The following is a 25,955-nucleotide window of genomic DNA, read 5'->3' as shown; positions in this document are numbered from 1 at the left end:
ATTATCTTAGTCACATCATAGGTAGGGGTATAAAATAGAATTCACTGTACATTTTCTTGCATATTTAGTTGACCTGGACATCAATTTGTTACTTTTTTGTGAGACCAAATTTATAATTGGATGGATACGTAAGGGTGGATGACGTGTAATGCACTTTCTTATATTGAATATTTACGTGCGGTCTATGGGCGCGTCTTATCTTTTATTACCCGTAGTAACGCACGGGCACAATCTTAATAAACAATAAAACTTGTGATTAAGACGGTTTTTTGTGGCACGATTTTCCTGATTCGGCTTGATGGGCTGAAGTCCATACATGTAGCCCAGCCCAGTTAAAGATAACCTAAAGACAAGATTGGCCCATCTTGAAAAGTGACCCACTGTCAACCCGGGCCAGAACACCGAGCCCACACCCCCGATTATTGGAACAGGCCCATGTTCGGGTTTACTATGGGCCGCCGGGCCTCGCACGCTGCTGGGCAGCAGAGCGGTTTTTTCTTTTTTATATTTAAAAAAAAATAAAATTTCAAAAATATATGTCCGTTTTGGAAAATTTCAAAAATATACCCCGGTCGCCCTATAGGGGGCGACAGGGCTCAAATGTAATTTTTTTTCAAATTTGCAACGAAGTCCCTAGAGTAAAAAAAGAGGGGGGGGCTGTCGCCCTCCCAACGGGCGACAGGCCCCTGTCGCCCACCCCAGGGGCGATAGGGGCCTGTCGCCCGTTGGGGGGGCGACAGGGGCCTGTCGCCCGTTGTGGGGGGGGGGGGGGGCGACAGGGTCCCCTCCCTTTTATAAGACCTGGCCGCCATATGCCGTCATTCCCTTTGTCATTTGAGCCTAAAAATTCAGGAAAAAAGCTGGAGTGCTTGCCGTGTTATCACATCTTTTTGAAATGGTGGAAGGGCACTATTATTGGGTCACGTATGTCTGGGCAAAGAATGCGACATTTGGGAAACCCGTGATCGCCGTGCTGAGTAGTGGCAACCTGTGATCTCGTACTCGCAGCTAGATACACTATGATTCCTATTTTGAGCTATTCGAGCGTGTAGTCGTCATCATCGTCGGCAGGATCTCGGCCGCTAACTCCTACCGCACCTAACTTGTCCTTCATTAAATCACGGAAAAAAATCGCAAGAACTTCCCTTATTTCACGAGCATTATAGAACCCACAAACATAACAAATTCACATCAATAGTACCTATAGAAACAAATGACAAGTAAACTAGCACAATCATAAACATCGGATACAAATAAGCGGTCCGCAGCTATCTCATTACAAATAAACATCAGAGTTACAAACATCAGATATATCTAACCACCCCTAGGGCGTCGGACCCTCTTAGCCCTCTGCTGGGCACGGACATGGCCCTCAGAGTAGGTGAGAACATCTGGAGACCTCACCTGTCGCTCAGGACGCGCAAGGGGCTGCGGTGTCTGCTGCTGAGAGATCCCAAGTGGTGCTCCTCCTAGCTGTGAATACCCCAAGACATCGGGGTCACCTTGCGCGGCAGGCTCTTCAGGAGTCAAGCTGTCGAAGTCGTCTAAGGTGAAGGTCTCGTTATCTGGTCGAAAGGAGGAAGAAGAAGGTCCGGCGCCCGCATCGGGGTAGAATCCTACGCAAAAAATGTGGATGTTAGTGTTGTCGGGTGCCACAATTAGGGACACCCTAATTTTGGTACTAAGATCGCTTTAAAAACACAAATACCTGTAAAGGCAACTAGGCCCGCGAAGGCCCACGGTCTGCTTCCCATTTGGAAGAAAGGGAAGGACTCAAAGAAGCTCAGCATGCGGCCCATTCACATCCCCCTCGAAACAAGGAACGACCTCCGCCTCGCTCGAGGGTCCCTCTCGGGCCCGCAGGGCAATCTCCGCCTCGCTCGAGGGTAGCGGATCCGCCCTCGAGCGGGTGACCAATCTCCGCCTCGCTCGAGGGTAGCGGATCTGCCCTCGAGCGGGTGACCCATCTCCGCCTCGCTCGAGAGTAGCGGATCTGCCCTCGAGCGGGTGACTCATCCCCGCCTCGCTCGAGGCCGTCTCTCGGCACAAGGGACAAACGGCCCCGCCGCCCACCGACCGCCGTACGAAGGCATTAAAGGCCGGCCACTCCGCCACGGCTCAAAGGACGGGCGGCGTCAGACTGCCACACCCGCAGTGGATGTGACCGGCGCCCCATCCGCTGACCCCGGTCACCGCTCAGCCACCCCGGTCGCTGTAGCAACACTGTGGGGCATTCAACGCGGCACAAGACAAGTTGGCGCCGCCCCCGTTACTGTTCTGCCGACACCAACCATCCGGACCCACCTCCCGCTGGGGAAGGGGTCCGACGATGTCACGTGTCCTTCCGAGAGGGGCACTCAGCACGCACGGGCGAGACCCCAGACCTCCCCCTTGTGGGGTCCGGGACTTCCACGCGCTCCCGGACCTTCTAGTGTGCACGCCCGCACTCCGACCAGGGGGTCCGGGACCGTCCCACGCCATTACTACCGTCGGGACACTGCAGGACGACCGGCGCCATCTCCGCAGGACCAAGGATGAAATCCAGGACGACAGCACCGCGCGCCGCCTTCCCACAGTACACTTCCTACAGTGTTCGACCACTGTACCCCGCAATTTAGGGGAAAACGACGACTTCCATACCCCCACTCATGTGCACCGCCCTTCCTTGTTACTATAAAAGGAGGAGGCGGGATTCCTTAGGCCGGGTTGGAAGCAGGCTCTCTGATTTTCCCCTCAGAGAACTCTCAGCACTACTGAGCACTCACCCCAACCGACTCCACTCCTAGCAGAGACTTGGGAGCTTCCCTCCCTCTCTCGCCTCGCTTGTACCCCCTACTACAAGCACTCCGGGTGCAAAATAATACAGTGCCCTCGCACACCCCCTTTACTGGACGTACGGCCCCGCGGCCGGAACCAGGATAAAACCGTGCGTTACTGTGATTGCCCCTTGCATCATCATCTGGGACGAGGAAACACGCAGCATTTACTAGTTGGGATCAAGGTCCCCGGGTCGGGACACCGACAGTTGGCGCGCCAGGTAGGGGCCTCTGCGTGACATTTTCTCTCTTTTTCCCATTTGATCTCCAGGAATGGCAAGTAGATCCAACCCATACCCTATGGGTGTTTCGGATCCGTTCCCAGCGGGACGCGTGATCTCGTTCGGGAGTCTCGAGTTCAGGGCAACCGGCAACGGTTACCTCATGCAGCTCCTCTCCTCCGAACGCGACCTCATCGCTCCGACTACGCCAGCCCGGTGCAACAGGCGCTCGGGTCAGTGTTCGCGACAAGCACGCGCGGAGCGGCGTCGTGCGGCACGCCACAGCTCCCCCACGTGGGTTGAGGCTGGCATGTCACAACTCAGCATCGAGGCGAACGGGGCTACCGTTTCGTCATCACGTGCCTCGGCATCATCTGTGCCGGCACCGTCATCTGCAGCGGCGCTAGTGCCTCCCGGGGTGGGCTCGACCTCGCCTTCGCCCTTCCCCTTCGGGATGCGCAACACTGCCGCTCGCACCTACGCCTCTTCGATCAGTACTAACTTCGCCGAGTACGAGGATCTGCCGGGTCATCATCTTCTGTCGGTCCGCAACCTCATCGCGTCGTCCCTCGACGAATCCTACCCCGAGACGGCGAACTCGATCGCCGACGACATCGAATTCTTCATGAATAACTTCACGGCCGAGGAGGCCGAGGACTACTCCGGGGTCTACGACCCCGACGCTCTCCGCTCGTTCTAGCTGGCGACGGCTTACTGCCTCACCTGCTCCGAAGACTCCAGCGAGGGGGATTTCGATCCTTCCCGGGAGTGCTTCATGGTGGACCTTGCGGACGAGCAAAACGACAACGCCCCAAGCAACGACGGGGACGCCGGGGCAGACGCGCGGGCAAAGCAACCGGCGAACCCGCTTGCAGCACCTTCCTCATCAAGCTCGGCGGCGCGACAAGCCCAGCTCGCGCAGCTCAAAGAGCTTCAAGCCAAGCTCGACGAGCAGCGTCAACAAACCCAGGAGCTACGCGCCGTACTCGAGCAGCAGCGTACCGCGCGCGGTACACATGCCCAGGCGGCGGGACGTGTTGCCCGGGAGCGCATCCTGGCCGACGACAACGTCGACAAATCTCTGGAGCTGCAAACGGCCCGCGAAAAACTCATCGCTGCGGCCTATCTACTTCAAGCTATGCCCGAGCCATCGACGCCTTCGGGCCGCAACCTGCGCCGCGAGGCACAGGAGCTCATTGAGCAAGCTGCCGTGCAGCAGGCCGAGAGTTCTGCGTCTCGTATGCGCTCGAAGGCCCCGGAGCCGCCTGGCGGGACTGCGCATCAGGACCGTGAGGCTTCTGTGCACACGCCACCAGCACAGAAGGGCAAGGCAGCTGCAACACCCGGTGCGAGGGCACCCTCGGTGCATGAGCGCATCGGAAGAGTTCCCGTAAGGGAGCGAATCCGCGACACTCGCAGGCACGCTGGCGACGGTGACGCCCACAACGTCATCGACGGCAGGAGGTACACCCCTCGACGGGGTGGACGCTTCGACCCCGAGCACGACAGGGGTGAGTCCCCGGAGCCTCCGGGCACTCGGGTGTTCAGCCGGGAGATTCGAACAGCTTCTTTTCCCCCGCGCTTTCGACAACCCAACACCCTCGTCAAGTAGTCGGGCGAGACTGACCCTGCAGTCTGGCTCAATGACTACCGCCTAGCGTGCTAGCTAGGCGGCGCGACGGAGGACGCGGTCATCATCCGCAACCTTCCTCTTCATCTTGCGGACGCCACACGAACGTGGCTCGAGCACCTGCCTGCGGATCAGATCCACAACTGGGCCGACTTGGTCCACATCTTCGTGGGCAATTTCCAGGGCACATATGTGCGCCCTAGGAACTCCTGGGACCTCAAAGGGTGTCGTCAGAAGCCCCACGAGTCCCTGCATGACTATGTGCGACGCTTCTCCAAGCAGTGCACCAAGCTCCCCAGCGTCACCCACGTCGAGGTCATTAACGCCTTCCTCGAGGGTACGACGTGCCGGAACCTGGTGCATGAGCTTGCGAGAAGCCGACCTGTCAACACCAACGAGTTGTTCGATGCTGCCACCAACTACGCCACCGGCGAGGAGGCTGTTGGTGCCATCTTCGACAACAAGTCAAGCATGCGCAAAGACGATGTCGCCCTCGGAGGGCAGCAACGTCAAGCCCAATGCCCCCGCCAAGAAACAGAAGCGGGGGAAGAAGGGAAAGAAGCCGGTCCCACCGAACCAGCGCGGGTCGAGGCAGGCAGAGGACTCCGAGGAGGCCTTTGCAGCCTCCCCAGACCGCAAGGGACCCCGAGGCCCCCCTCGAGGCGGTGGTGGCCAGTTCGACGACATGCTTAAGAAACCGTGCCCTTATCACAAGGGGCCGGTCAACCATACCCTTGAGCTGTGCGAAATGCTCAAGAAGTATTATAACCGCGTCGCGCATCGCGTCGAAGACAAGAAGAAGGATGCGGGCGACAAAGGTGGAGATGACGAGTTCCCCCCAGTGGAGAACGCCTTCTTCATCTTTGGAGGAGCAACGACGAATATGACTACCAAGCGTGAGCGCCGCGAAGTCTTCTCCGTCACCAAACCCATGCCATCCTACCTCGACTGGTCGAAGGATACCATCGCCTTTGGCCGCGAGGACCACCCCGACTACGTCCCGCATCCGGGACGGTATCCGCTCGTTGTCGACCCCATCATCGGCAACACCCGCTTCTCCAAGGTGCTCATGGACGGAGGCAGCAACCTCAACATCATGTACGCCCCCACCTTGGAGCTCATGGGGATTGGACTGGACAAGCTTCTCCCCAGCAAGTCGCCATTCCATGGCGTTGCGCCGGGGAAGCGAGTCCAACCCCTCGGCCAGATCGATCTGCCTGTGTGCTTCGGCACAACAGCCAACTTCCGCAAGAAGATACTCACTATCGAGGTGGTGGGATTTCGAGGGTCCTATCAGGCCATCCTTGGTCGCCCTTGCTACGCCAAGTTTATGGCCGTCCCCAACTACACCTACCTCAAGCTCAAAATGCCGGGTTCGAAGGGCATCATCACCATCGGCTCTTCGTTCGAGCACGCCTACGAGTGCGATGTCGAGTGCGTTGAGCGCGCGGAAGCTCAAGCGGAGGACGAGGCCCTCGCAGCCACCCTCGACAAAATGGCGAGCGAGGCCTTGGACTCTACGCACCGACACGCTAGGAGCTTCGAACCCGCCGAGGGTATCAAGAAGGTGCCCCTCGACCCGAGCCACTCCGACGACAAGGCGTTGCAGATCAGCGCCACCCTCGACAACAAATAGGAAGTGGTGCTCGTCGATTTCCTCCGCGCCAACGCAGATATCTTTGCGTGGAGCCCCTCGGACATGCCTGGCATACCGAGGGAGGTCGCCGAGCACTCTCTTGATGTCCGACCCAACTCCAAGCCGGTGAAGCAGTGCCTAAGACGCTTCGACGAGCTCAAGCGCCGGGCGATCGGCGAGGAGTTGCAGAAACTTCTGGCGGCCGGATTCATCAAAGAGGTATTCCATCCTGAATGGCTAGATAATCCAGTATTAGTGAAGAAAAAGAGTGGAAACTGGAGGATGTGTGTAGATTACACTAGCTTAAATAAGACATGTTCGAAGGTTCCCTTTCCCTTGCCACGCATTGATCAGATTGTAGATACTACTGCGGGATGTGAGCTCTTGTCCTTTCTTGATGCTTACTCCGGTTACCACCAAATCAAGATGAAAGAGTCCGACCAGCTCGCGACTTCCTTTATCACACCTTTCGGCATGTACTACTACGTTACGATGCCCTTTGGCCTCAGAAACGCCGGAGCCACCTATCAACGGTGTATGCTCCACGTTTTTGGAGACCATCTCGGGCGGAGCGTAGAGGCGTATGTCGACGATATCGTTGTGAAATCCAGGAAGGCGGACGACCTGGTTGCTGATCTCAGGATCGCATTCGATTGTCTACGAGCCAAAGGGGTAAAACTTAACCCCGAGAAGTGCGTGTTCGGGGTGCCTCGAGGCATGCTCTTGGGCTTCATTGTCTCCCAGCGGGGCATCGAACCCAACCCTGACAAAGTCTCGACCATCACTCGGATGGGACCGATCCGAGACCTAAAGGGGGTACAGAGGGTCATGGGATGCCTAGCGTCCCTTAGCCGTTTCATCTCGCGTCTCGGCGAGAAAGGCTTACCCCTGTATCGACTCTTGAGGAAAACCGAGCACTTCACGTGGACCCCCGAAGCTCAAGAAGCCCTCGAAAGGCTGAAGGCATCGCTCACTCATGCTCCCATTCTCACACCACCTACGGACGGCGAGCCCCTCTATCTGTACGTAGCTGCGACGACCCAAGTGGTCAGCGCGGTGATCGTGGTCGAAAGACAAGAGGAGGGTCATGCTCTGCCCGTCCAACGACCGGTGTACTACATCAGCGAGGTGTTATCTGAAACTAAGACACGCTATCCACATATTCAAAAGCTGCTCTACGCAGTAGTGTTGGCTCGGCACAAGCTGTGCCACTACTTCGAGGCTCATCCCGTCATCGTGGTCTCATCTTTCCCCTTGGGAGAGATAGCCCACAACCGGGAGGCCGAGGGTAGAATTGCCAAATGGTCTGTGGAGCTGATGGGAGAAACACTCACCTACGCCCCTCGCAAGGCAATCAAGTCCCAAATTTTGGCTGACTTCGTGGCTGAGTGGACGGACACTCAGCTACCCCCATCGCAAATCCAGGGCGAATGCTGGACTATGTACTTCGACGGGTCGGTGATGAAAACCGGCGCCGATGCCGGCCTCCTCTTCATCTCACCCCTCGGAGAACACATGCGGTACGTAATCCGCTTGCATTTCCCTGCTTCGAACAATATGGCGGAGTATGAGGCCCTCCTCGGCGGCCTCCGCATCGCCGTCGAACTTGGTGTCAAGCTCCTCGACATACGCGGGGACTCTCAACTCGTCGTCGATCAAGTCATGAAGGAGTCTAGCTGTCATGACCCAAAGATGGAGGCGTACTGCAACGCAGTACGCCGCCTCAAGGACAAGTTCGACGGCCTCGAGCTCAATCATGTCCCGCGCAAGTACAACGAGAACACCGACGAACTGGCCAAGATAGCCTCGGGGCGGACCACCGTCCCCCCGAACATCTTCGCTCGCGACATCTCCAAGCCCTCCGTCGAGTTCAATCAACCGACGGAGCCAGGCCCCTCGTCCGCCGGGCCCTCCGGCAGGAACCCCCCGGCGGACGAGGTCGAGCCCATGGACATTGACCTCGGGACCACCTCCGCGGACGAGGCCGAAGCAATGAAAGTTGACGAGGCCCCCACTTCGCAAGACTGGCGCGTCCAGTACCTTGACTGGATAGTTCGAGGGATCTTACCCTCAGACCACGCTCAGGCGCGACGCCTCGCCAGGTGGGCCAAGTCCTTCGTTCTAATCGACAATGAGCTACACAAGCGTAGTCCCTCGGGCATCATGCAGCGATGCATCCCCATCCCCGAGGGCAAGGAGCTGATCCGCGACATCCATGCTGGTGTCTGCGGCCATCACGCCGCGCCACGCACCCTCGTGGGTAACGCGTTTCGGCAAGGCTTCTACTGGCCCACCGCGGTCGCCGACGCCACCGACGTCGTGCGGACTTGCGAGGGTTGCCAGTTCTATGCTCGAAAAACACATCTTCCGGCCCATGCCCTGCAGACGATCCCCATCACGTGGCTGTTTGCCGTGTGGGGACTAGACCTCGTCGGTCCGCTGAAAAAGGCGCCCGGGGGCTTCACCCACTTGCTGGTGGCGGTCGACAAGTTTTCCAAGTGGATCGAGGCTCGACCCATCGGCAAGATCAAATCCGAGCAAGCAGTCCAATTCTTCACCGACATCGTCTTCAGGTTCGGGGTCCCAAACTCGATCATCACCGACAATGGCACCCAGTTCACAGACAAAAAGTTCTTGGCGTTCTGCGACAGCTTCCACATACGTGTGGACTGGTCGGCTGTGGCACACCCACAGACGAACGGGCAAGTGGAGCGTGCCAACGGCATGATCCTCCAAGGACTAAAGCCAAGAATCTTCAACAAGCTGAACAAGTTCGGCCGGAGGTGGCTCACGGAGCTACCCTCAGTCATCTGGAGCCTGAGGATGACCCCAAGCAGAGCTATGGGTTTCTCCCCGTTCTTCCTCGTCTATGGCGCCGAGGCCATCCTCCCCACCGACTTGGAATACGGATCGCCAAGGCTCAAGGCATATCAAGAGCAACGAAACCAGCGAGCTCACGAAGACTCACTGGACCAAGTGGACGAGGCTCGAGACATGGCGCTCCTCCACTCTGCGCGCTACCAGCAGTCTTTACGAAGGTATCAAGTGCAGAGGGTCCGGCGCCGAGACCTCAACGAAGGGGACTTGGTGCTAAGGCTTCGACAGGACAACAAGGGCCGCCACAAGCTCTCAACTCCATGGGAAGGACCGTACATAATCGCCGAGGTGCTCAAGCCCGGCACGTACAGGCTGGCCAACGAAAAAGGCGAAGTCCTCACCAACGCTTGGAATATACAACAGCTACGTCGTTTCTACCCTTAGCATTTCAAGCTATTTCTATATTGTTCGTAATCGCATTTTCAATTTCCCGAAATAATAAGGAAGCACGCTTCACTTATCACTTTTTGGGAACCTTCCCGACCCTTGAGGGCTCGGGCGCGCACAAACATTGAGGTACGCTCGGCTTTACCCTCGGCAAAGCCAAGCCTCCCTCGGGGGCTACTACGGGGGGAACCCCCGAACGTCCCCAAAAAGTCGCCAATGTTTTTTCGAAATATTTCTGTCTCGACCCTAAGCATCTCGTATCCTTGGAAAAAACAGACGCGAGGCGTAAGCAACTACGGTACGGGGCTGGCCGAGTCGTGGGGCCGCCTACACCTCTGGGATACGGCACCCCCCTCACCACCCTACGCCTACGTTGCTTATGAACGCGAACCCCCTCGCAGACGTCGTCCAAGTCGCATACAAGAACACGGGAATAAAGTAAAGAAACAAAGGCTCGAACACACAAGGCCTCGACGGGCCACACATTCAAATTACGAAACAAAATCCTTTATATTCATAGAATGCGATTACAAAGTGCGACTATGATATAAACACTAATCTATTTACAATGGGCTTCGAGGCCCAACCTTCCTACAGGCTACCATCCCCCCTTGCGGATCTTCAGGGGCGTCGAACTCGGCGATGGGAGGGATGTCCGCTTCGAGCTTTTCGGCGAGGACGGCGGCAAACTCCTCCGTGGCTACGTCAGCTTCATCCATGATGGCCGACGCGGCGTCCGCGTCAGCATCATTGGGCACGACGTACCCCGACAACACCCTCTGGAGATCCATGAGGTAATGCGTCGAGGCCACAGCGAGAGCCCGCGGGACACCGAGGCGAAAGGTGCTCTTGGCGGGTTCGGCAATCCGGCCGCCTAGCGCGCGCAGGCGGCTGATCACCGAACTGCCCGAGACGGCACCCTCCTCCTCGAGCTCTTGACACACGCTCACGGTGGTCTGCTCCAGCTCAGCAAACTCCATCTGTGCCGCTGTGAGCGCGGTGTGGACCGCTTCCTTCGCCGCGGTCTCATCCGCCACCTTTTGCCTCAGCTCTGAGCAAAGGAAATCGACATTAGCCACGAAAGAAAGCAAATCGACGAAAAATCGAAGGTACTCACCCGCCATGTTCTTCTGCGCCTCCTCCCTCTGGGTACGGGCGGCCTCCTCGAGCGAGGACAAGGAGGCTTCTTTTTCCTTAAGGCTAGCCCCCATGTTCTGGAGGGCCACCTCCCTCTCTTCGAGGGCCACACCCTGTTCCTGGAGGGTCCCAGCGAGCGCAACCACGACCACCTCTTTGTGGAGGAGCTCGGCCTTCTGCTGCTCGAGAGTGGCGCTGAGGCGTTGCAGCTCGGCGCTCTGCGCCTCAGCCTCTCGAGCTCTTTCCTCGAGCGCCGTCCGAAGGTGCTGCAGCTCGGTAGCTTGCGCCTCAGCCTCCCGGGCCTTCTGCTCCGCTACCGCCCTCTGGGCGTTCCGTTCATCGTTGACCCGCGCCAGTTCCTCCTCCAGCGCCTGCTGACGCGCCCCCAGATCGGCCATTTTTGTGTTGGCATCGATATTTTTGAGCACCAGCTCGGCGTTGTGTTGCCCGAGCTGGCTCATATGGGAGTACAGCCAGTTTATCTCGGTGCTCTTCTCGCGCGAGATTTCCCTCAGCTGCTGCAAAGGGGGACGGCGTGGGTGAAGACGCGCAAAAGCTAAAACCAAATCCGATCAATTTTCGGCGGGAAATATTTACCTGGCTGACCTGGTAATCCGCATTCTGATGAAGCTGATAAGCGCGGTCGAGGGACTGCAAGATCTCGCGCTCAACACCCATCTGCTTGTTCCAGGCCTCCTCCTCCTCCTGCTCCTTGCGGAGGAACTCCGAGGGGACCCCGGACGGGATGATCGCCCCGAGGTGGCTCCCCTCGGGCGCCCCCGCCTCGAGCACGCCAGCGCTGGCCGACGCGAACTCAGCGATGTGTACGGCGGTGCTTGCCGCAGCAGCGGGGTCGATGTCCATCGAATCCCCGTACTCCTCGCTGCTGTCCGGCAGCTCCACCACCGCTGTCACGCCCCCTTGCGCCGTTGGCTGAGGCACTACCGCAACGGTACCCTCGTCCGGGGCCTCCGCGGGCCCCGGTGCAGGGGCTCCCTCCACTGCCGGCGCCTCTTGCGCCGTACCCTCTTCCGCGACGCCCCCGCCCTCGGCCCTCGAGGGCTCGAAGACGAGGGTCTCCTCCACACGGTCGGCAGGGCGCTCCTACGCGCCCCCACCGGTCTCTCCTTCCATATCTGGACGGGCGGCGCTGTCCGCGTCGCCCTGACCGGCCTCAACTTCGATGGCCGCCTGGGCAGCGCCACCGACACTGCCCTGGCCGGCCTCTTCACCAGCATCGGCCGCTTAAGTAGCCGCTTCAGCACCACGATGGCCAGCGTCGCTCTGGCCGGCGTCGCCCTCCCGTGCCCGAGCTTGCTGCGCCGCCTGGGCCCCTCACGCCACGGCCTCCCGCAGCCTAGCTGCCGCCGCCTAGAGATCCACGGCGGGCTGGGGCTGTGGCGCCGTGTGCGGAGTGCTGCGTGCCCCGGTCTTGAGAGCCTTGGCCGGGGCAAGCCGCACTGCATCCTTGGGAAAGACCCCGGGGCTGGAAATCAAGAGACGCAAGTTGAGCAGGATCGAGAAATTCACCAAATACGTAACAAAAAACGGAATCCAAAATACTTACCCAGATCGAGCACTCATGCTCCGCTTCCTCGTGGCGCTCCTTCGAGCCCGGGGCATCGAGCTGTCCCTCGAAGACTGCCCCGAAGGCACCCCCCTCGTGTCGGCCCGATGGCTCTAGGCTGCCAGCGCGGACGACTCCTCTCCCGCCGCAGCCTCGTTGCCACGGATCAGCACCTGGGGCGCGGGCGTCTCCTCAACGGCCACCGGCGGGGATGACTCCCGCGCCGCACCCTCGAGGGATGGATTCGCCGATGACCCCGTTACGGCCCCCGGCTCCTCTGGCGCCACGGTCGCTCCCTCTTCTTCATCCCACAGGTAGAACGGTGGGGGGCTCGCGCGCGCACCTTCCCCGTCGCTCCTCAGAGCGTGGTCCTCGGCATCCGAGGCCTCCTCCTCGTCCTCCTCCGAGGACTCAGGTGTGGCGGGCTGTGGCTTCCCCTCCGCACGAGCGAGCTTGCACGCCTTGTCGTGCCTCGCCTCCCTCTTCCTTTTTCTCTCGACCTTCGCCTCCGCCGCGTCCTTCCGCCTCTTCATCTTCTCCGCGTGGAGGCAATTGATCAGGCGCTGTTCTGGGACCGGGGGCCTCGAGGTGCCGCACCTCAACCCCTGCAGAACACGCCCGAAGATGGGGTCAGGAAAAGGGGACTATACGACGCACGACGAATTCGAAACCCAAAACTTACCAGAGAAATGTACCCCGGCTCGGGGCGCATCTTGATCCTCCAAAGATCCTTGGGATTTTGGGGGAAATCCGCCACCGCATACTTCGCCCTACGAGCGGCGTTGGTGTGGGAGAGAAGCTTGCTCGACGTCCTCGAACCTTCAACCTTGCTCCCAGGGGTGAGCTTGAAAATCGGCAGGGCCCTTTCCACGAGAGGGATAACCCTCTGCCGGTGGAAGTTCGCGATGACGGCCGCTGCCGTCAGCCCCTTCTTCGCCAGACGCACCAGTGCGTCGGTGAGGCCCTCGAGTCTGTCCTGCTGCCCTGGGGGCGACACCCCCCAATCCCACTTCTGCGGTCGCTCACGAAGAACCCAGCCGGTGAACGCCGGGAGCGCGCCATCGAAGTTCCGAAGGTAGAACCACCCCGGCTCCACCCATCGTTGTTCGTCGTCATCCTGCTGTGGATGTAGAGGTTCCTCCGGGAGTGGCGTACATGGAAGGTCAGGCCGCCAGCGCACGCGAACCGCCTCGGCTGGCCCCGCCCGCTCTCGACGAAGAGCTCGCCGCGGAACAGATGGATCCAAAGATCCCAATGCACCTCTATCCCCAGGTACCCCTCGCAGACGGCGACGAAGACCGCTGCCTGCGAGATGGCATTGGGGCTGAAATTGTGCAGCTCCGCTCCGTAATGATCGCACAATACTCGCATAAACCTACTGACAGGGATGCCGAAGCTTATGACGTAGCCCTACGGGGGCTTCGGCTCAGTCTCGTCTGGGTGTGGGGAAATCCACGCCGGCGCCCCCACGTCGGGGTTCCGCGGCAGTAGCCGGTCGGCGACCAGCTGCTCCAAAACCGCGACGGTGGTGGAGGACTTCCCCATGGCAAGGGCTCCTGGATGTCCGACATGTCTTCGATTCGAGGGGGAATGCGGGAGCAAAGGGCTCAGGGATGACTAAGGTGTGCTTTCTCTCCCTCTCCTTCCTCTTCCTCCTTTCGCTCTTGGCTGCGGGCATAGGATGCAGGGGAGGCAGAGAAGGCGAAGTGGGATGAAGGCAAATGGCCAGGTGAGCCCAAACAACCCATCCCTCTTCGTTTATTTCACCGCGACGGGCGCAGCCGCAGCCGCGGCCCAAATCTACCTCATTGAATGCGGTAGATTTTTCTATCGCTGACAGCTGGGCCCCACAACCGCGGGGTCTCCCATGAGCGCACGCATCGATTAATGCGGCACGGTAACCGGCGGGCACGGCGCGACTGTTGCGCTATCCCATCTGTCAGCCGCCGCCCACGCCGCTTCATCTACCCGAGGCTGTCGCCTGAAAAGGTGCACCCACACCGCACCGCACGAATCGGGCCACGTCGCCCACCACCGGCGGGAGACCCGCGCGCGTGACTCATGATCTTGCGATGTTTTCGAATCAAGACGGAATATTCCTTCGGGGGTCTCTTTACCCTCGAACAAATCGCATGCCGAGGCCTTTCTGATCAGGGGTTCGAAGCCTGGCCCTTCAGGGGGCTCGACAGGCGCCCCAGATCGCCAGAGTCAGGGACTGCAGGGATGTGCCATACAAGCTACCCTCGAACGCGGAGTTCGAGACATCCTACGCAGTGTTCAAGGCCAGTCGAGGGTGCCTAGAAGGGGGATCCCATCGAGGGAGAGCATCGAGCCCTCGGACCCTATCGAATGGGTCCGAGCCCCGCCTAGTGAACCCTCGCAAGTGCTTTATAGGACGTGTCTACGGACCGCGAGCCGACCCCTATCGAACGGGGCACAGACGTCCGCTTGAACAACCCGCTAATAGCTCACCGAAGCAGCCATAGCTCGCGGCCCGGGCATGGGTAGCATGATGCGCTTCACCCCTCCTCCCTGCGGAAGGGCGACGAGGGTCGTAGTCAAAGCCGAGGGTTTCCCCTGAATGCCTTCACACGGGCCTGGGCTTGGGGGCTCCTCGCACGCCATGGTTCAAAACCACACCCTCGAATAAATCAACAACTATCAATCGTGAAGACTCCACGTGTCGGAACCAAACCCTCCGCTGTTGACGTGTGCTCCCCTGATGGTTAAGCTGAATGCCGGGCCACTGTACCAGCTCTGAGAATGCCGAGGCCGGCTGAAAAGTGCCGATGCCGGCTGAAAAAGACGCTGGACGGCCATCCCAGCAAAGCTACCCAGCGGAACAATGTTTTTTAGCCCTTGGATGAGTACAAACACTCCTCCAAGGCCTCGGGGGCTACACCCGCGGGTGCGCTGACGTGCCCCTGCGAAGGTGACTTCACACATATTCGAGGGTCGTAACTCTATGTACGCCCCTATACCCTCAGTAATCATCCCCGTGGAGGAGAAAGAGGACTTTATTGCTCAAATGCGAATAAAGATTACAGACGGTTACCAGCACGAAGCCATCGAAAGATACAAACACATTGCCACCTACGTGGCAATTTTCCCCGTCTTGGGGAGGAGCAAGCGACGAAGAAAGGCACCGAGCCCTTAGCTGACACAACAGCGAGGCTGCTAGGGATACGAGAAGCGGCCCCCAGACCTCACGGGTCCAGCGGGACGCTCTCCTCGCAAGCCTTCTTCTAGCGTCTCCTCCACCGAAGACTACGCGGGGGGTCGAGCTGGCGGACAGCGCCCTCCGCACCGTCTCCCCGAGGGCAACCTCGTCGCCTAGGGGGACGATGCAAAGAACAGCCGCCCAACCTGGCACTAACGCCATGGTCAGACGCCTCCATCCCCCTTCAGGCTAGGGGACATCGCAGGAGCAGGACCCCACGGGCCCAATGCTCTTCTGCTGATCCCACTGAAGCTGAGGGATGGTGCGCACGCCCACTCCGGTCTTCCCCTACCGCTCGCAAGCATTCTTCTAGCGCCAAAAGCCTAAAAAAGCCAGGCCACCCCATCTGGGGGCCGGTCACAAGAAGGCAAGAGAAACATTACAAGATTTAGGCGAGGCTGGAAGAAAGAGTTGGGAGGTTGGAAAAGAAAGGCAACCCCATGGCCCCTATTTATAGCTGCGCCAGGCACAAAGCTTCAAGCTTATCAAAGAGTGGAAGCTTGTATCGCCCGTGACGAAGCGGCGCCCCACGAGCAAAGGATGTCCTCGGTCACCGCGCCGAGACACGACAGAACGAAATAAAGCGGAGCTGAGCCCCTGGATGCTAAGCGGCGCAGCATTGGCTCTAGCCCCTCGAACGGCGCGCCGCAAGGCAACCAGGAACGCCGGGGCCAATCCCTATGTACGGGACGGCGCGATGAGAGTACCAGCTGTCAAGCAGCGGGCGCTACCGTCGCCCTGGCCCCCCCCCCCTCGGCGCGCGGACACGTCTTGTCCTTCGAACAAACAAAGAGGCGTGCGCCTCGGAATATTCCCCCCACGGGCGTACTACCCTGACCGGCGTGTTGTCACATCCGCTAGGCCGGCGCCCAGGCGCGTCTGGCGGGTGCACGGCATTGACTGATCACGACAAAGGGGAAATCGCAGAAACACCCTTTGGCCGAATCCATCGACTCGACCAAAGCCTCGGGGGCTACTGTCGGGTGCCACAATTAGGGACACCCTAATTGTGGTACTAAGATCGCTTTAAAAACACAAATACCTGTAAAGGCAACTAGGCCCGCGAAGGCCCACGGCCTGCTTCCCATTTGGAAGAAAGGGAAGGACTCAAAGAAGCTCAGCATGCGGCCCATTCACATCCCCCTCGAACCAGCGGAACGAGCTCCGCCTCGCTCGAGGGTCCCTCTCGGGCCCGCAGGGCAATCTCCGCCTCGCTCGAGGGTAGCGGATCCGCCCTCAAGCGGGTGACCAATCTCCGCCTCGCTCGAGGGTAGCGGATCTGCCCTCGAGCGGGTGACCCATCTCCGCCTCGCTCGAGAGTAGCGGATCTGCCCTCGAGCGGGTGACTCATCTCCGCCTCGCTCGAGGCCGTCTCTCGGCACAAAGGACAAACGGCCCCGCCGCCCACCGACCGCCGTACGAAGGCATTAAAGGCCGGCCACTTCGCCACGGCTCAAAGGACGGGCGGCGTCAGACTGCCACACCCGTAGTGGATGTGACCGGCGCCCCATCCGCTGACCCCGATCACCGCTCAGCTACCCCGGTCGCTGTAGCAACACTGTGGGGCATTCAACGCGGCACAAGACAAGTTGGCGCCGCCCCCGTTACTGTTCTGCCGACACCAACCATCCGGACCCACCTCCCGCTGGGGAAGGGGTCCGACGATGTCACGTGTCCTTCCGAGAGGGGCACTCAGCACACACGGGCGAGACCCCGGACCTCCCCCTTGTGGGGTCCGGGACTTCCACGCGCCCCCGGACCTTCTAGTGTGCACGCCCGCACTCCGACCAGGGGGTCCGGGACCGTCCCACGCCATTACTACCGTCGGGACACTGCAGGACGACCGGCGCCATCTCCGCGGGACCAAGGACGAAATCCAGGACGACTGCGACGCGCGCCGCCTTCCCACAGTACACTTCCTACAGTGTTCGACCACTGTACCCCGCAATTTAGGGGAAAACGATGACTTCCATACCCCCACTCATGTGCACCGCCCTTCCTTGTTACTATAAAAGGAGGAGGTGGGCTTCCTTAGTCCGGGTTGGAAGCAGGCTCTCTGATTTTCCCCTCAGAGAACTCTCAGCACTACTGAGCACTCACCCCAACCGACTCCACTCCTAGCAGAGACTTGGGAGCTTCCCTCCCTCTCTCGCCTCGCTTGTACCCCCTACTACAAGCACTCCGGGTGCAAGATAATACAGTGCCCTCGCACACCCCCTTTGCTGGACGTACGGCCCCGCGGCCGGAACCAGGATAAAACAGTGTGTTACTATGATTGCCCCTTGCATCATCATCTGGGACGAGGAAACACGCAGCATTTACTAGTTGGGATCAAGGCCCCCAGGTCGGGACACCGACAAGCGTACTCTCGTATATTTCGTAATGACATGTAGAAACCGAAATACGAAACATAAACTAACCTGTGTAGACCGGTATCTGTGGCCCCGGTACCATCCCTGGATACGGTCCGCCAACTGGTGCTGTCCCTCTAAACATTCCAGTATGGCCGAACGCAGTAGCTGGATCGTATCCTGTATGTGATATTAGTAAATATGTAGGAACACTTGATCTAATTTGAAGAGATATGTACGTTACCTACACTTGGGAAGAACTGCGACGTCGGCCCGTGCACGGTCGACGGACACGGGAACGAAGACGAGGCTTGGGACGACCCGTTGCTGTCTTCGTACTGCACACGGCTTCCCAAGTTGTGCACTACCTGACGCAACTGATCACGCTGCCTCGACCATGCCTCTGTCTGCTCAAACTGGGTCATTGGGGATCCGGCACGTACCCTCGTCAGGTAAGTCGAGCAGTCCGTCTCCATCATGTTGCAAAGGCGAAACTGCATCCATTCAGTAAAGGTACAGTTAGAAATGCATGAATTATCTTACGAATATATATATATATATATATATATATATATATATATATATATATATATATATATATATATATATATATATATATGCAAATATGATCAAGAGACTCACCGCGCCAGCTAGTGCCTCCACGTGGTGCCGGGCGTAGCCATCCTGAATCCTCGCCTGGTGTGGCTGCTGGTGAGTGTCAACATAAACCAGACGAGCCCGAGTCCGGGGTAAGTACCAGGTGAGGTAAGCCCTAAAGGAGCTGTCTGTGTGTGGTCCTGTTGGATGGACCAAGTGCTCGTCTGCCTGTTCCCATTGGTCCACCCACGGCTGAATCTTGGTGAGCCAATCATCATAGCACGGCAAGCCACTCCTTGACAACCTACAAAAGTGGACCACGAAGAATCGTTAGATTCGACACGAATGTATGAGCCAAGTTCATTCATAATTACCTGTGGTCCTGGCGACTGACAAGCTCCAACGCGGTGGACGAGGACGTAGCACCTCTAGGGCTCAGTGCTCAACAGCTGCAAAGTAAGACCTGTGGCTCGAGTCGATAACTGGGTCTAGCAAGGAGTCCATCTCCATACCTGCATTCAAAAATATATGAGAACACATAGGTAAATATATATTTCATACAAATTGGACACATAGGTACAATAATATTTCATTACTACATATTACAAATAATGAAATACAATTGTGGATCATGACACCGAATGCCTTCCACGAGCAATTCTCGCCGATGCTCGTCTGAACGTAGGAGGTGCTCCATCTCTGGGATTTCCGGAAGGACCGACGTCAGCAGCATCGTGAAGTGCATTCTGAGGACACTTCTTGTAGTTGTGACCCAATGCTCCACATTGGCTGCAACGCTTTTGTGCCTTGCTTGCTTCCGACTCGTCCATACCATTCCGAATACGACGTGTCTGACGGCGGCCTTTGCCTTTCTTAGTGGCTGGATCAGGAATAAACATCTTATTCTCATTATCCTGAGTGAAAGGCCCTATAATTCCAATCCCGTATACCTCATGTCCCCAGGTGGATACAGCTGCTTCCTTGCTGAAGTACGGTGAAACAAATACTCCTGGCTGCAACGCAGACTCTGCACATGCCGCAATGAGATGGGAGCATGGCATATGCAAAAACTTTGGCTTCATGCAGGAGCAGAAGGCTTTGCCATCAACTGTAATCAAACTTTCTTGTACCACCCTATCTCTACGGATACCACGACCACTTCTATCCTTGCATAGAACCTCAAATCTATGCTCCATTGTACCTGTCGATATGACGCGGTGCAGTTTGGCCTTTTCAATCTTCTCTTGCATATATTGCATCACTCTTTTGCAAAACTGAATTTGGGGGTTGCTGATGTTTATGCTTGCAGCCGTGTAACGCTCTCTGAAATACTTCATGCACCCATACATGATGAACTCAACAATTCCCACAAGAGGAAAGACACGACAAGAACGCATAACCATATTGAAACACTCTGCATGGTTCGTTGTCTGAATAACTTACCGTATTCCGTTGGTATCATAAAGGAATGACCATTTCTCCTTAGGTGCACCTCGAAATCCAGTGTGAAAATGGCTTCTCAATTGAATCCCTAGCCTCTGCAGCCTGACTCGTGCCTGCTCCTGATGCCCTTACCTTCACTAGCTCTGCAGTCAACTGATCAAGCATCTGCCATAATGCATTGAATTTTCTCTATTGATTTTGGGTGCACAACCTCTTAAACAGGTTCTTAAGATCCTTGTTCTTGAAGTGGTCATAGAAGTTTGCACCCATATGCCTAATGCACCACCTATTTTGGACATCGGGCCATAATGGAGGTGTTGTCGTAGTTCCACGTTGCAATTTCAGTATTGATTGCAGGATACCTGCATGCCTATAACTAATAAGGCACACATCTGGACGTGCAGCAACAACATGAATCTTCACTCGTTCAAGGAACCAATACCAACTGTCTATGTTCTCATTCTCAACAAATGCAAATGCGAGCGGAACTATTTGGTTGTTGCAATCTACACCGATTGCGGTGAGTATCTGACCTTTATACCTTCCAGTCAAAAATGTGCCATCAATGCAGATCACTGAAAGACAAAACTGAAATGCTCTAACACAAGCACCTATGCAAAAGAAGGCTCGTTGCATAATTCTTTGTCCCCTAGTCAAGGCTGGTACAAGGTATGTGTCATAAAAGCTTCCAGGATTTCTAGCAGCAACCTGGGATAACATACGAGGTAGGTTATCATATGATGCCTCATATGTGCCGAACCGCATCTCGAACACCCTTTGTTTAGCCCGCCACGCCTTCAAATAACTGATGGTGTACTGGTAAGTCTGCTCAATGTGTCGAACAATCATTTTTGGCTCATAATTTAGGTTGTCCATAATAAACTCATACATTTGCTTTGCAACAAAGTCGCATGATATATTGCGATGCGAGGGAAGAACTTCTGACAGCAAATAAGTGTGCTCTGTGACAATGGAACATTTCCAGTTTGACTTCCATTTTCCTTTGAATGCATGTACTCGCCATGGACATCCAGCATTCACACACTTCACCTCATATTCTTTACTGCCAGACTTTACGACTCTGAATTCTCGTTTCAATGAGATTGCCCATAGTCTCACAACATCTTTTACAGCTTCAATGTTTGGATATGTTGACTACCTCATTCCCTCTGTACTCCCACTCCTGATTTCGTACATCTTCTGCGACATGACTGCCAAAACCATACTCCTTCCACTCTTTTGGCAATGAGTACTGCTCATCATCAGATGAACCCTCATATTCTTCCATCTCTATTGCGGTTTGGTCTTCTGCCTCCATCTCGTCCACAATGCTATGTATCCTCTCTCCCTCATCAGCAAGGCCCTGTGGTCCCATGTTTTGGTTCTCTGTCTCTTCTGACTCATCTTGCTCAACATAATTGGTCTCTCTTCGAATACTCGGAGTTCCTTGATCTGCACAATGTTGTATTTCATTTTGTGTCTTCTCCCGGATTTGAACAAGAATGGCCAGAGGCCACCCACGCTCTAGAGCTGCTTGCATGTACTTCTGCCAGTCATTAGTGTTGTGTATCATCATCAATTCCCAGAATTCACTTTCTACCTCCCAATTAACAAGAGACTGGACAGTGATCACATGTGTCAACGGATCAACACGGAACCCACGCTGCAGCCACTTACATATGGAACCAAAACTCCTTTCCAAAGGTTTATCTATGCCACTAGATGTGCACTTAAAGGCAGAAAGATCTACTCCATTTGGCCCATACATAACATTGTATTCACCATAAAATACTTGAAACTACATCTTGCTCGACATATCTGTATATCACATAATACTTATCGAGTTATACTCTTTACTTCACTACCTTATTCAATAATCCGTAAAAACTAAGTATGAAATTCAACTACAACGTATAAGTATTCATAACTACGTGATGACACTCAAATTCTATACTGCATATGCCAAATTCTATTCTAAATCATAATTAATTTATAAACACGTCTCTAATAGTACTGCAATTGTAATAATAAATGCGTAGTACTAATTTTCTAAACTAATTTACTACTACGTAACTACAAACTAAAGTATCATTAAACTCCTACTTAAATGGTTCTACTATACCACTAATTAAATTAAATTACTCACCCCTACTTAAATTACTCATACTTAAATACGTAGTACTTAAATATAACAATATATAAACTAAATGTACTAACCTGCAGATCACAAGTACTGAATCCGACAGGGCTTCACCGCTTTCCTTCTCCTCACTCCTCTCTTTTTTTCTGGATTTTTGGTGGAATTTTCGGGCTCAAATAAGGAGGGAATGGGAGGGTTGGAGCTTATATAGAGGGGCTTACCCCGGTCGCCCGCGGGGGGGGGGACAGGCCCTCCTGCCGCGCCCGTGGGCTGGGCCCAGCGGTCGCCCGAGGGGGGGGGCGACAGGCCCCCCTGTCGCCCGTTGGGGGGGCGACAGGCCCCCCCCCCCCTTTTTTCTCCAGGGACTTCGTTACAAATTTGAAAAAAAAAATTACATTTGAACCCTGTCGCCCCCCCATAGGGTGACCGGGGTATATTTTTGAAATTTTCCAAAATGGACATATATTTTTGAAATTTTAATTTTTTTTAAATATAAAAAAGAAAAAACCACGGCAGCAGAGCAAAGCAGGCGCCGGCCAGGACAAGCAAGCCTTTTTTTCTTTTTTATATTTAAAAATAATCAAAATTTCAAAAATATGTGGCCGTTTCAGGAAATTGTGAAAATGGGCACCTGTCGCCCAGGCAAGGGGCGACAGGCCCTTTTGGTAAAAAAAAATTTACAAACAGGTTCCTGGGCAGCGCAGCGCGGGGACTCGGCGGCAAGGGGGGCCGCCCCCCCCCCCCCCAACGGGCGACATGGGGGGGGCCTGTCGCCCTCCCCTCGGGCGACAGAGTCCCCCACTCTATATAAGGCCTCCACCCCCATTCCCTCCTCATTTGAGCCCAAAAATTCCATCAAAAATCCAGAAAAAAAGATAGGGGTGAGGAGAAGGGAAGCGGCGAAGCCCTGTCAGATTACGCACTTGTGATCTGCAGGTAATTATATTTAACTTATATGTTTTCTATTGCTATTGTAGAGTAATTAAATTTAATTAGTGCTATAGTAGAACGATTTAAGTAGGAGTTTAAGGATATCTTAGTTACGTAGTAGTAAATTAGTTTAGGAAATTAAGATTATGCGTTTATTATTACAATTGCAGTACTATTAGAGACGTGTTTATAAATTAGTTATGATTTAGATTAGAATTTCGGATATGCAGTATAGAATTTGAGTGTTATCACGTAGTTATGAATACTTATATGTTGTAGTTAAAATTCGTACTTAGTTTGTACGGATGATTGAATAATGTAGTGAAGTAAAGAGTATGACTCGATAAGTATTTGGTGATGTACAGATATGTACATATGTTGGTTCACATTTACATATTACGCAGGGTTCGTCTCAGACACGTTCGTTCCAGATAGCAGTGGCCTCAACTTAGAAGATCTCGACAACTTCACTTCCCTCTCACCCGCGGAGCAAGGTGACCCCGATGTTTTGGGCTCTTCACAGTTAGGAGGAGCACCACTTGGTTACTCTCAGCAGCAGACACCGCAGCCTTCTTTGCGTCCTCAGCGACAAATGAGGTCTCTGGATCGTCACACCTACTCGCATGGCCATGTCCATGCCCAGCAGAGGGCGAAGAGTGTCCGACACCGTCGGGGTGGCTAGATATGACTTAGGTTTGTATCTCATATGTTTCTATGTAATGACATAGTGGCTGAACGTTTATGTCTTATGGTACCAACGATGTTGTCTTCTCGTTGTTATTAACTACTTTTCATGCATACGCCTCTGTTCTCTCGCGCATTTTCCATTACGTACGAATTATAGACATTCAAACCATAAACTAACATTTATTTATACACAACAAATACAAACTTCCATGTTCAGTACAACACATGTCATAAATCATGTCATGAAATCATCTACATCGTCATCCGAGTTCTCATAGGGTGGTGCTGCACGAGAGTTTGAAGACTTGGACGAATCTCCGGTTCTCTGATCCTATCTTGGAGGCCAAGGTTTGGGGGGCATAAAATCATCGTCGTCGTCATCCCAGTTAACACAAGATGGTGCTGAAGGTGGTGCGTTACGACTGGACGAACCTCTGGTTCCCTGATCAGGTCTTGGAGGCCAAGGTTTGGGTGGCATGAAGTCATCTTGGTCGTCGTCTCAGGTAACACAAGATGGTGCTGCAGGTCGTCGAGTACGACTGGACGAACCTCGGTTCGCTGATCAGGTCTTGGAGGCCATGGTTTGGGTGGCATGAAGTCATTTTGGTCGTCGTCGAGGTTAACAGAAGTTCGTGATGCAGGTGGTGCAGTATGACTTGATGAACTTACGGATCTCTGTTCATGCGGACGCAAAGTTGTATTACCCGACGATCTTCGGCACCTCCTTCGTCTAGTTTGAGACATAGGGCCACAGAAGATTAATACCAATTTACAGAAATTGGGTATTGATTTGTTAATCAACTCCGTGTCCTCAGGAAAATCCTTGCATATAAATACAGAATAATATTATAGTTTCAAAAATATGAATTAAAAATATATTTAAATATTAGATCTGAATGAAAGTTACCTTAATGTGTATCTTATATACCTCTGGCCGCATCCATATCTTAGCAGTACTTTCTAAGAATCCAATAACATTATGATGATTCGCAAGTTCACATATACGCATGTATACCTTACGGCGTTCTAGCAGGTGTCCCTTTAGATCTTGCGTTGTAATACCATGAAACAGTGTGCAAACTTGAAACCCTAATACTTTGGCCATAACCATCTCTATCGTGCCATCCGCAAGTGGATCCAACTTCTTTCTAAGCACAAGATCTTTCACGATATCAAGTATTATAGTAGATTTCTCTTCGGTCCAGAAAAAACCTCCAAAATTGGAGGCAGCCATGACGAAATGCTGAAATAACAATAGCGACTATTATTCTAAGATTACGATCCAATATTTCAATATATAAAGATTACTTCTACTCTGATTCATAACAAAATCACAATGAAAGGTCAAACATTAATACCTGCAGATCACAGATGCGCACTTCGGCAGGGTTTCGCCACTTTTCTTCTTCTCACCCCTCTCTTTTTTTTTCTATTTTTTCTGGAATTTTAGAGAATAGAATGAGGGGGAGAGGGGAGCGGGGTTTAAATAGGGCAGTCCTGCCCTGTCGCCCGGTGGGGGGGCGACCGGCCCCCCTACACGACGTCCCCCGCCATGGACTTGTTCGAAGAAAAAAAATTACAAAAAAGTCTCTGTCGCCCGTTACCTGGACGACAGGGGGCCACAGGGGGCCTTGGTAACAGGCGACAGGGGGGCACAGGGGGCCTGTCGCCCCCATGGGCGACATGGGTCATTTTTGCAATTTCTTGAAACCGTCATATATTTTTTGAAATTTTGTATTTTTTAAAATATATATAAAAAAAAGGCGACAAGCAACACCACCTCGTCGAACCCTATGCCCTGAGGGCGCCTGACACCTGAGGGTGCTGTTCCCGTGCGCCGAGCGATGCCATTGCGCCTCCCGGCGCTGGCCGCTGGTTGAACCGGGCAGCCGGCTATACTGCCCCGGCGGAGCGCCCCGGCCAGCGAAGGGTTACTTGTTAGGCGGAGGATGCCATGGCACATGGCAGCTGGCACCAAGCTGAAACATCTTGATTCCTCGGCAGGTAGCGCGGCCCGCGGCTGGAATCTGGGTATCTGGCACGGGTAGGCCCTGCCAGGATGGTTCGTGCTCGTGGCTCCAAAGATCGATTCTTCAGAAGAAAAATGTTCAGAGTTCTCCTTGGCGGCTTGTGGCGTGTTGCCTCTTCCGTGACCCAGGTTGGTTCCTGTGATTCTGTCCACAGCATAGCCTTGAGGGCTGTCATCCCAAGAAACAACCAACAATCCTAGGTTCATCCACCAGATGGCTCCTGAGTGCGCACAGATTTGTCCAGCAGAAGCAGCCGCACACAAGAAACCACTCCAGAATATCCTGC

The sequence above is a fragment of the Panicum virgatum genome, chromosome 6K, assembly GCF_016808335.1.
Source record: "Panicum virgatum strain AP13 chromosome 6K, P.virgatum_v5, whole genome shotgun sequence".
Lineage (NCBI taxonomy): Eukaryota > Viridiplantae > Streptophyta > Magnoliopsida > Poales > Poaceae > Panicum > Panicum virgatum.
This window is presented reverse-complemented; position numbering follows the sequence as displayed.